Source organism: Genypterus blacodes, unplaced genomic scaffold (genome assembly GCF_046128005.1).
Source record: "Genypterus blacodes isolate CSIRO-AG114 ecotype Tasmania unplaced genomic scaffold, CSIRO-AGI_Gbla_v1 ptg000199l_1, whole genome shotgun sequence".
Lineage (NCBI taxonomy): Eukaryota > Metazoa > Chordata > Actinopteri > Ophidiiformes > Ophidiidae > Genypterus > Genypterus blacodes.
The window spans coordinates 1,038,929-1,051,195 of record NW_027466998.1 but is presented as its reverse complement, the minus strand read 5'-3'; positions in this window follow the sequence as shown (position 1 = coordinate 1,051,195).

Genomic DNA, 12,267 nt, shown 5'->3' with positions numbered 1-12,267 from the left:
GGCTGGAGAACAACACTACTCAATCTGTGCCTGCTTAAACTGCTGTGCTGCTGTGCTGCTGGCCAAATAAACAAAGTGGCTTTATTCACTCCTGTAGGTCCACAAATCCTATTATAAGTTGATTTTGAATTAATCTACCATAAAATGTCGTTTAGGATGTACTTTATTGATAACATAACAGTAGCTGTACTTACATTGAGAAAAGCGAGTGTAGCAGCTAGAAACGTCAAAAACGAATGTAAACATGCTTTTCATTGTTATTTACACAAACAGTGGCGTAGCTGTTTAAGTAAGTCATATTATAATGTGATTTCAAGCAGGGCTATCTTGAAATGTAGTTTGAAAATGTTTTGAGTTGATAATCGATCAGTTTTCACTTTTTCATTCATTCAGGGCTGAACGGCAACACTATTTAATCTGTGCCTTCTTAAACTGCTGTGCTCCTGGCCAAAAAAACAAAGTGGCTTTATTCACTCCTGTAGGTCCACAAATCCTATTATAAGGTGATTTTGAATGAATCTACCATAAAATATCGTTTAAAGATGTACTTTGTTGATAACTTAACAGTAGCTGTACATACATTGAGAAACAGCGATTGCAGCATCTGAAAACGTCAAAAACGACTGTAACATGCTTTTCATTGTTATTTACACAAACAGTGGCGTGGTTGTTTCAGTTAGTCATATTATAATGTGATTTCAAGCAGGGCTATCTTGAAATGTAGTTTGAAGATGTTAAGAGTTGATAATCGATCAGTTTTCACTTTTTCATTCATTCAGGACTGAACAGCAACACTACTCAATCTGTGCCTTCTTAAACTGCTGTGCTCCTGGCCAAAAATACAAAGTGGCTTTATGCACTCCTGTAGGTCCACAAATCTTATTATAAGTTGATTTTGAATGAATCTACCATAAAATGTCGTTTAGGATGTTATTTATTGATAACATAACAGTAGCTGTACATACATTATGAAAAAGCTATTGTAGCAGCTAGAAACGTCAAAAACGACTGTAAACATGCTTTTCATTGTTATTTACACAAACAGTGGCGTGGCTGTTTAAGTAAGTCATATTATAATGTGATTTCAAGCAGGGCTATCTTGCAATGAAGTTTGAAAATGTTTTGAGTTGATAATCGATCAGTTTTCACTTTTTCATTCATTCAAGGCTGAACAGCAACACTACTTGATCTGTGCCTTCTTTAACTGCTGTGCTCCTGGCCAAAAAAACAAAGTGGCTCTATTCACACCTGTAGGTCCACAAATCCTATTATAAGTTGATTTTGAATTAATCTACCATAAAATGTCGTTTAGGATGTACTTTATTGATAACATAACAGTAGCTGTACTTACATTGAGAAAAGCGAGTGTAGCAGCTAGAAACGTCAAAAACGAATGTAAACATGCTTTTCATTGTTATTTACACAAACAGTGGCGTAGCTGTTTAAGTAAGTCATATTATAATGTGATTTCAAGCAGGGCTATCTTGCAATGAAGTTTGAAAATGTTTTGAGTTGATAATCGATCAGTTTTCACTTTTTCATTCATTCAGGGCTGAACAGCAACACTACTCAAACTGTGCCTGCTTAAACTGCTGTGCTCCTGGCCAAGTAAACAAAGTGGCTTTATTCCCTCCTGTAGGTCCACAAATCCTATCTAAGGTGATTTTAAATGAATCTACCATAAAATGTCGTTTAGGATGTACTTTATTGATAACATAACAGTAGCTGTACATACATTATGAAAAAGCGATTGTAGCAGCTAGAAACGTCAAAAACGACTGTAAACATGCTTTTCATTGTTATTTACACAAACAGTGGCGTAGCTGTTTAAGTAAGTCATATTATAATGTGATTTCAAGCAGGGCTATCTTGCAATGAAGTTTGAAAATGTTTTGAGTTGATAATCGATCAGTTTTCACTTTTTCATTCATTCAGGGCTGGAGCACAACACTACTCAATCTGTGCCTGCCTAAACTGCTGTGCTCCTGGCCAAAAAAACAAAGTGGCTTTATTCACTCCTGTAGGTCCACAAATCCTATCTAAGGTGATTTTGAATGAATCTACCATAAAATATCGTTTAAAGATGTACTTTGTTGATAACTTAACAGTAGCTGTACATACATTGAGAAACAGCGATTGCAGCATCTGAAAACGTCAAAAACGACTGTAACATGCTTTTCATTGTTATTTACACAAACAGTGGCGTGGCTGTTTAAGTAAGTCATATTATAATGTGATTTCAAGCAGGGCTATCTTGAAATGTAGTTTGAAAATGTTTTGAGTTGATAATCGATCAGTTTTCACTTTTTCATTCATTCAGGGCTGAACAGCAACACTACTCAATCTGTGCCTTCTTTAACTGCTGTGCTCCTGGCCAAAAAAACAAAGTGGCTCTATTCACACCTGTAGGTCCACAAATCCTATTATAAGTTGATTTTGAATTAATCTACCATAAAATGTCGTTTAGGATGTACTTTATTGATAACATAACAGTAGCTGTACATACATTGAGAAAAGCGAGTGTAGCAGCTAGAAACGTCAAAAACGAATGTAAACATGCTTTTCATTGTTATTTACACAAACAGTGGCGTGGCTGTTTAAGTAAGTCTTATTATAATGTGATTTCAAGCAGGGCTATCTTGCAATGAAGTTTGAAAATGTTTTGAGTTGATAATCGATCAGTTTTCACTTTTTCATTCATTCAGGGCTGGAGCACAACACTACTCAATCTGTGCCTGCCTAAACTGCTGTGCTCCTGGCCAAAAAAACAAAGTGGCTTTATTCACTCCTGTAGGTCCACAAATCCTATCTAAGGTGATTTTGAATGAATCTACCATAAAATATCGTTTAAAGATGTACTTTGTTGATAACTTAACAGTAGCTGTACATACATTGAGAAACAGCGATTGCAGCATCTGAAAACGTCAAAAACGACTGTAACATGCTTTTCATTGTTATTTACACAAACAGTGGCGTGGCTGTTTAAGTAAGTCATATTATAATGTGATTTCAAGCAGGGCTATCTTGAAATGTAGTTTGAAAATGTTTTGAGTTGATAATCGATCAGTTTTCACTTTTTCATTCATTCAGGGCTGGAGCACAACACTACTCAATCTGTGCCTGCCTAAACTGCTGTGCTCCTGGCCAAAAAAACAAAGTGGCTTTATTCACTCCTGTAGGTCCACAAATCCTATCTAAGGTGATTTTGAATGAATCTACCATAAAATATCGTTTAAAGATGTACTTTGTTGATAACTTAACAGTAGCTGTACATACATTGAGAAACAGCGATTGCAGCATCTGAAAACGTCAAAAACGACTGTAACATGCTTTTCATTGTTATTTACACAAACAGTGGCGTGGCTGTTTAAGTAAGTCATATTATAATGTGATTTCAAGCAGGGCTATCTTGAAATTTAGTTTGAAAATGTTTTGAGTTGATAATCGATCAGTTTTCACTTTTTCATTCATTCAGGGCTGAACAGCAACACTACTCAATCTGTGCCTGCTTGGACTGCTGTGCTGCTGGCCAAATAGACAAAGTGGCTTTATTCACTCCTGTAGGTCCACGATTCCTATTATAAGTTGTTTTTGAATGAATCTACCATAAAATGTCGTTTAGGATGTACTTTATTGATAACATAACAGTAGCTGTACTTACATTGAGAAACAGCGATTGCAGCATCTGAAAACGTCAAAAACGACTGTAACATGCTTTTCATTGTTATTTACACAAACAGTGGCGTGGTTGTTTCAGTTAGTCATATTATAATGTGATTTCAAGCAGGGCTGTCTTCAAATGTAGTTTGAAGATGTTAAGAGTTGATAATCGATCAGTTTTCACTTTTTCATTCATTCAGGACTGAACAGCAACACTACTAAATCTGTGCCTTCTTAAACTGCTGTGCTCCTGGCCAAAAATACAAAGTGGCTTTATGCACTCCTGTAGGTCCACAAATCTTATTATAAGTTGATTTTGAATGAATCTACCATAAAATGTCGTTTAGGATGTTATTTATTGATAACATAACAGTAGCTGTACATACATTATGAAAAAGCGATTGTAGCAGCTAGAAACGTCAAAAACGACTGTAAACATGCTTTTCATTGTTATTTACACAAACAGTGGCGTGGCTGTTTAAGTAAGTCATATTATAATGTGATTTCAAGCAGGGCTATCTTGCAATGAAGTTTGAAAATGTTTTGAGTTGATAATCGATCAGTTTTCACTTTTTCATTCATTCAGGGCTGAACAGCAACACTACTCAATCTGTGCCTGCTTAAACTGCTGTGCTCCTGGCCAAAAAAACAAAGTGGCTCTATTCACACCTGTAGGTCCACAAATCCTATTATAAGTTCATTTTGAATGAATCTACCATAAAATGTCGTTTAGGATGTACTTTATTGATAACATAACAGTAGCTGTACTTACATTGAGAAAAGCGAGTGTAGCAGCTAGAAACGTCAAAAACGAATGTAAACATGCTTTTCATTGTTATTTACACAAACAGTGGCGTAGCTGTTTAAGTAAGTCATATTATAATGTGATTTCAAGCAGGGCTATCTTGCAATGAAGTTTGAAAATGTTTTGAGTTGATAATCGATCAGTTTTCACTTTTTCATTCATTCAGGGCTGGAGCACAACACTACTCAATCTGTGCCTGCCTAAACTGCTGTGCTCCTGGCCAAAAAAACAAAGTGGCTTTATTCACTCCTGTAGGTCCACAAATCCTATCTAAGGTGATTTTGAATGAATCTACCATAAAATATCGTTTAAAGATGTACTTTGTTGATAACTTAACAGTAGCTGTACATACATTGAGAAACAGCGATTGCAGCATCTGAAAACGTCAAAAACGACTGTAACATGCTTTTCATTGTTATTTACACAAACAGTGGCGTGGCTGTTTAAGTAAGTCTTATTATAATGTGATTTCAAGCAGGGCTATCTTGAAATGTAGTTTGAAAATGTTTTGAGTTGATAATCGATCAGTTTTCACTTTTTCATTCATTCAGGGCTGAACAGCAACACTACTCAATCTGTGCCTGCTTGGACTGCTGTGCTGCTGGCCAAATAGACAAAGTGGCTTTATTCACTCCTGTAGGTCCACGATTCCTATTATAAGTTGTTTTTGAATGAATCTACCATAAAATGTCGTTTAGGATGTACTTTATTGATAACATAACAGTAGCTGTACATACATTATGAAAAAGCGATTGTAGCAGCTAGAAACGTCAAAAACGACTGTTAACATGTTTTTCATTGTTATTTACACAAACAGTGGCGTGGCTGTTTAAGTAAGTCATATTATAATGTGATTTCAAGCAGGGCTATCTTGCAATGAAGTTTGAAAATGTTTTGAGTTGACAATCGATCAGTTTTCACTTTTTCATTCATTCAGGGCTGAACAGCAACACTACTCAATCTGTGCCTGCTTAAACTGCTGTGCTCTTGGCCAAATAAACAAAGTGGTTTTATTCACTCCTGTAGGTCCACAAATCTTATAATAAGTTGATTTTGAATGAATCTACCATAAAATGTCGTTTAGGATGTTATTTATTGATAACATAACAGTAGCTGTACATACATTATGAAAAAGCGATTGTCGCAGCTAGAAACGTCAAAAACGACTGTAAACATGCTTTTCATTGTTATTTACACAAACAGTGGCGTGGCTGTTTAAGTAAGTCATATTATAATGTGATTTCAAGCAGGGCTATCTTGCAATGAAGTTTGAAAATGTTTTGAGTTGATAATCGATCAGTTTTCACTTTTTCATTCATTCAAGGCTGAACAGCAACACTACTTGATCTGTGCCTTCTTTAACTGCTGTGCTCCTGGCCAAAAAAACAAAGTGGCTCTATTCACTCCTGTAGGTCCACAAATCCTATTATAAGTTGATTTTGAATGAATCTACCATAAAATGTCGTTTAGGATGTACTTTATTGATAACATAACAGTAGCTGTACTTACATTGAGAAAAGCGAGTGTAGCAGCTAGAAACGTCAAAAACGAATGTAAACATGCTTTTCATTGTTATTTACACAAACAGTGGCGTAGCTGTTTAAGTAAGTCATATTATAATGTGATTTCAAGCAGGGCTATCTTGCAATGAAGTTTGAACATGTTTTGAGTTGATAATCGATCAGTTTTCATTTTTTTATTCATTCAGGGCTGGAGCACAACACTACTCAATCTGTGCCTGCCTAAACTGCTGTGCTCCTGGCCAAAAAAACAAAGTGGCTTTATTCACTCCTGTAGGTCCACAAATCCTATCTAAGGTGATTTTGAATGAATCTACCATAAAATATCGTTTAAAGATGTACTTTGTTGATAACTTAAAAGTAGCTGTACATACATTGAGAAACAGCGAGTGCAGCATCTGAAAACGTCAAAAACGACTGTAACATGCTTTTCATTGTTATTTACACAAACAGTGGCGTGGTTGTTTCAGTTAGTCATGTTATAATGTGATTTCAAGCAGGGCTATCTTCAAATGTAGTTTGAAAATGTTTTGAGTTGATAATCGATCAGTTTTCACTTTTTCATTCATTCAGGACCGAACAGCAACACTACTCAATCTGTGCCTGCTTAAACTGCTGTGCTCTTGGCCAAATAAACAAAGTGGTTTTATTCACTCCTGGAGGTCCACAAATCTTATTATAAGTTGATTTTGAATGAATCTACCATAAAATGTCGTTTAGGATGTTATTTATTGATAACATAACAGTAGCTGTACATACTTTATGAAAAAGCGATTGTCGCAGCTAGAAACGTCAAAAACGACTGTAAACATGCTTTTCATTGTTATTTACACAAACAGTGGCGTGGCTGTTTAAGTAAGTCATATTATAATGTGATTTCAAGCAGGGCTATCTTGCAATGAAGTTTGAAAATGTTTTGAGTTGATAATCGATCAGTTTTCACTTTTTCATTCATTCAAGGCTGAACAGCAACACTACTTGATATGTGCCTTCTTTAACTGCTGTGCTGCTGGCCAAAAAAACAAAGTGGCTCTATTCACTCCTGTAGGTCCACAAATCCTATTATAAGTTGATTTTGAATGAATCTACCATAAAATATCGTTTAAAGATGTACTTTGTTGATAACATAACAGTAGCTGTACTTACATTGAGAAAAGCGATTGTAGCAGCTAGAAACGCCAAAAACGACTGTAAACATGCTTTTCATTGTTATTTACACAAACAGTGGCGTAGCTGTTTAAGTAAGTCATATTATAATGTGATTTCAAGCAAGCAGGGCTATCTTCAAATGTAGTTTGAAGATGTTTTGAGTTGATAATCGATCTGTTTCCACTTTCCCTTTCTCCCTGTAGCTGCTCGCATCCAGTTTAAGACTCTGGTGCTAGCCTACAGGGCAGTGAAAGGAACAGCTCCTTCATACCTCCAGGCTACGGTCAAGCCCTACACCGCCGGCCGACCACTTCGCTCTTCTGCCTCCAGGCGGCTGGCTGCCCCGGCGCTCAGCGGCCCCTGCTTGCGATCGACGCGGTCACGGCTTTTCACTGTTCTGGCACCTCAGTGGTGGAATGATCTCCCGACTGATGTCAGGACAGCGGTGTCGCTGTCCATCTTTCGCCGCAGGCTGAAAACTCATCTCTTCAGGAAACACTACCCGGATCCGCCCTGTTAGAGTTAGGGTCTAGGACATCACCTATTCTGTCCTAGCTCTTCTGATTCACTTTGTTTTCTAATCTGTCCTTTCTAATTTGTCCTTTTTTCTCATTCATCATGGTACCTAATTTATTGCACTTTTACTCCAGCTCTAGTTATGTTGTTCTTATGTTGCTCTTAGCTGTTGGTTTTGGAAGGAAATACGCTCACGATTTCTTGTGACCTGAAGTGCTTTTATCTATCTTTGTTGAACGCACTTATTGCAAGTCGCTTTGGATGAAAGCGTCTGCTAAATGACTGTAATGTAATGTAATGTAATGCAGATTCATTCAAAATCACCTCATAATTTTGAGGTGGATTTGTGGATTTTCAGGAGGCTATTGCAGACACAGATTGGGGTCAATCCTAAATGGATGAAAAAGAGACACATGTTCCATAATCAATTCAAAACACGTCACATTTCAAGGTATCTCCACTTGAAATCACATTATAATAGGATTTACTAAAGCAACCATCAACTGCTTCTGTAAATTACAATAAAAAGCATTTAACGCCAGGTGGTCAGCATTTCCAGCTTCTGTCATTGCTGTTTATTATTGTATATTCACTCACATAAGAAAACTGTTCAGTTATCAACAAAGCACATCTTCATATGACATTTTATGGTAGATTCATTCATAATCACCTTATAATAGGATTTGTGGATTTTCAAAAGGCTATGGCAGACACAGATTGGGGTCCAGTCCTAAATGGATGAAAAAGTGACACATGTTCCATAATCAACTCAAAACATATTCAAATTACATTTCAAGGTACCACTACTTGAAATCACATTATAATAGGATTTAATGAAGCAACCATCAACTGCTTGTGAAAATTACATTGAAAAGCATTACGCTAGGTTTTCGGCATTTACAGCTGCCCCATTGCTGTTGATTATTGTATATTCACTCCAAAGAGAAAACTGTTTAGTTATCAACAAAGCACATCTTAACATGACATTTTATGGTAGATTCATTCAAAATCACCTTATTATAGGATTTGTTGACCTACAGGAGGGAATAAAGCAACTTTGTTTACTTGGCCAGGAGTACAGCAGTTTAGGCAGGCACAGATTGAGTAGTGTTGTTCTCCAGCCCTGAATGAATGAAAAAGTGAAAACTGATCGATTATCAACTCAAAACATTTTCAAACTACATTTCAAGATAGCCATGCTAGAAATCACATTATAATATGACTTACTGAAACAACCACGCCATGCCAAACCCACTTTGTTTATTTGGTGACGTTTTTGAAAAATAAAACCGCATTCATGTAATGCCATGTCCAACCACCAGGTGGCAAACTTGTACCAGAAACCTCTAGATACAAACAACATGCCTTTTTGCCATTTCCATTTCCATGAAACAACCACGTCACTGTTTGTGTAAATAACAATACAAAGCATGTTACAGCCGTATTTGACGTTTCCAGCTGCTGTAATCGCTGTTTCTCAATATATGTACAGCTACATGTTTAAACCGTTATGTTATCAACAAAGTACATCTTAAAATAACATTTTATGGTAGATTCATTCAAAATCACCTCATAGTATGATTTGTGGATTTTCAGGAGGGAATGCCAGTCAGTTGCTGTCCACATCATCATGTGGACTCGAACTGAGCTCTTTGAGCAGACACAGATTGGGAAGTCTGGACTGGACAGTCCTAAATGATTGTAAAAAGGAAAAAATGTTCCATGATCAATTCAAAACAAATTAAATGACATTTTTTGGAAGACCTCCTTGAAATCACCTCCTGTCCGAAGTAACCTGTACCTGCTTGAGTAAATTAGGATGAAAAGCTTTCGATGTCGGCTTGTATGCAGGGGACTTTAATCATTCCAACGGATTTTGAAAAATAAAACCGCATTCATGTAATGCCATGTCCAACCACCAGGTGGCAAACTCGTACCAGAAAAGCCTCTACATAAAAACAACATGCCTTCATATTTTCCATTTCTATTTTCTTTTTTTTTTAAAGTTCTTACATTGACACGCAACTTTGTTCAACGGATCAGAAACGGGAAAAACAAGTGGTTCCTCTTCAAACAAAGTCTTCTTCATGTACAACAATAGTAAACATTAGGAATTTCCTAAGAAGTCCAGTGAAAAACAAGGTTGTGTGGTTGTGCAGTCCTCCCCAGATTTCATCAACATGTTTCCTGCTTTTGATGTCAGCTTGTAAGCAGGGGACTTTAATCATTCCAACGGATTTTGAAAAATAAAACCGCATTCATGTAATGCCATGTCCAACCACCAGGTGGCAAACTCGTACCACAAACCTCTAGATAAAAACAACATGCCTTCATATTTTCCATTTCTATTTTCTTTTTTTTTAAAGTTCTAACATTGACACGCAACTTTGTTCAACGGATCAGAAACGGGAAAAACAAGTGGTTCCTCTTCAAACAAAGTCTTCTTCATGTACAACAATAGTAAACATTGGGAATTTCCTAAGAAGTCTAGTGAAAAACAAGGTTGTGTGGTAGTGCAGTCCTCCCCAGATTTCATCAACATGTTTCCTGCCACACTAGAGTAAACAAGACACTGGACCATGTTTACACCAATTTGGTTGGAGCCTACAAGGCTAAACCCCTCCCCCACATAGGACAAACAGACCACCTTGCTACTTTTCTCTCCCCCAAGTATTCACCACTCATCCAATGTGTGAAACCCACAGTTAAGACAATAAAAGTGTGGCCTGAGGGGACAGATGTGTTGCAGTACCGGTTCAGGCACACACACTGGAATATGTTTTCCACCCAGGCAACCTGTCACTCCCACACTGATATTGAGAGCTCTGTACTGGACCACATATCCACCACCATATATACCATATGTTTACCACCCAGAAGTGGATCACCATGTGCCCTAACAGCCCTGGATGAACAGGAATGTCTGTCTCCTGCTGAAGGCCCGCAACATCGCCTTCAGATCGGGAGATACACGAGCCTACAGTACAGCCAGGCCTGACCTGAAGCGGGGCGTCAAGGAAGCCAAGCCCTGCTGCAAGCTGAAGGTTGAGGAGTACTTCTCAAACTCCAACCCCCTTGTGTGGCAAGGCATCCAGGGATCAGCGCCCCCCTCCTCTGATATCTCCTTTCTCAACGAGTTGAACAACTTCTACGCTTGTTTTGAGAGGGACAACATACAGCCTGCAACCAAGCAGAGCTGACCACTGACTTCCAACCCCTATCACTCTGCCCCACGGATGTCAGAGCAGCGCACAAAGCTGCAGGCCCCGATGGCACCCCTGGACGTGTACTCAGAGCATGTGCTGGGGAGCTGTCGGACTTATTCAACCTGTCCTTGGCCCATGCTGTTGTTCCAACCTGCTTTAAGTCCACCTCCATTGTACCTGCTCCCCAAAAATCCTCCCCTACCTGTCTGAATGACTACCGCCCGGTAGCACTCACCCCCACCATCACCAAGTGCTTGGAGCAGCTGGTTCTGGCACATCTCCAATCCTGTCTTCCCCCCAACCTGGACCCCCAACAATTTGCTTATTGCGAGAACAGGAGCACAGAAGATGCAGTCTCCATAGCGCTGCACTCTGTTAGGACGGAGTGAACAGGTCCTAACAGAGTGCCATCTGGACAATCAGGACACATATGCAAGAATGCTGTTCATAGACTTCAGTTCAGCATTTGACACTGCCATCCCCTCTGAGCTGATCACCAAACTTGCAGATCGGCATCACAGCAACGGCCTATCTTCAGAGATCCTGGTGAACTTCTACTGCTGCACCGTTGAGAGCATCCTGACCAACTGCATTACAGTTTGGTACGGGAACTGCTCTGTAGCTGACCGGAAGGCGCTGCAGAAAGTGGTGAAAACCACCCAACGCATGGCTGGCGCCTCACTTCCTTCCTGCTCTTCAGACCACCTTCAGGAAGCGTTGTCTCAGGAGAGCTACCAAAATAAAGAAAGACTCCTGCTATACCCGGCAAACAGACTGTTTGCCCTCCTGCCCTCTAGGAGGCACTACAGGAGTCTCTGTACAAGAACCACCAGGTTCAGGAACAGTTTCTTCCCCACAGCAGTCTCCCTGCTGAACTCTGCCCTCCGTCACCCCACTCTCCTTCACAAACATTCACACATACTCGCCAGACCCCATCCCCCACCCCCTTGCACACACCCAACCCCTCCCGGAATGAACTCACCACTGCACTGATGAATGCACTTTCACTGGTCACTTTGTTTATCTTTGTTTTACTGCACATACTGTAAAAAAACCTTGTACTTTATATACTGTAAAAACTTGCATTTCATATATCCTTGCACTACTCATTTAACTTTAAGTTCTGTATCTGTATTTTCGTATATTTACTTTGGGTTCCCGTGAATATTTGGTCCAAACTCTTAAATAAGTGCAGTTTCACCTTGTTTCTTCTTTTTCTTCTTGGCCTTCTTCTCCTGCGCTTTATCCACAGAGGTTTTGAGGTCCTTCTCGATGTCCACCAGCTCTTCAGGGGCCTTCATCCCAAACATGCCTGGTTTAGTGAGTTGTTGTTGTTCATTCCAACCAGGACTCTGCTGATTGATCTGGTTCTCATAGCAGTGGTAGGAACTTCAATGTACATTATATACAA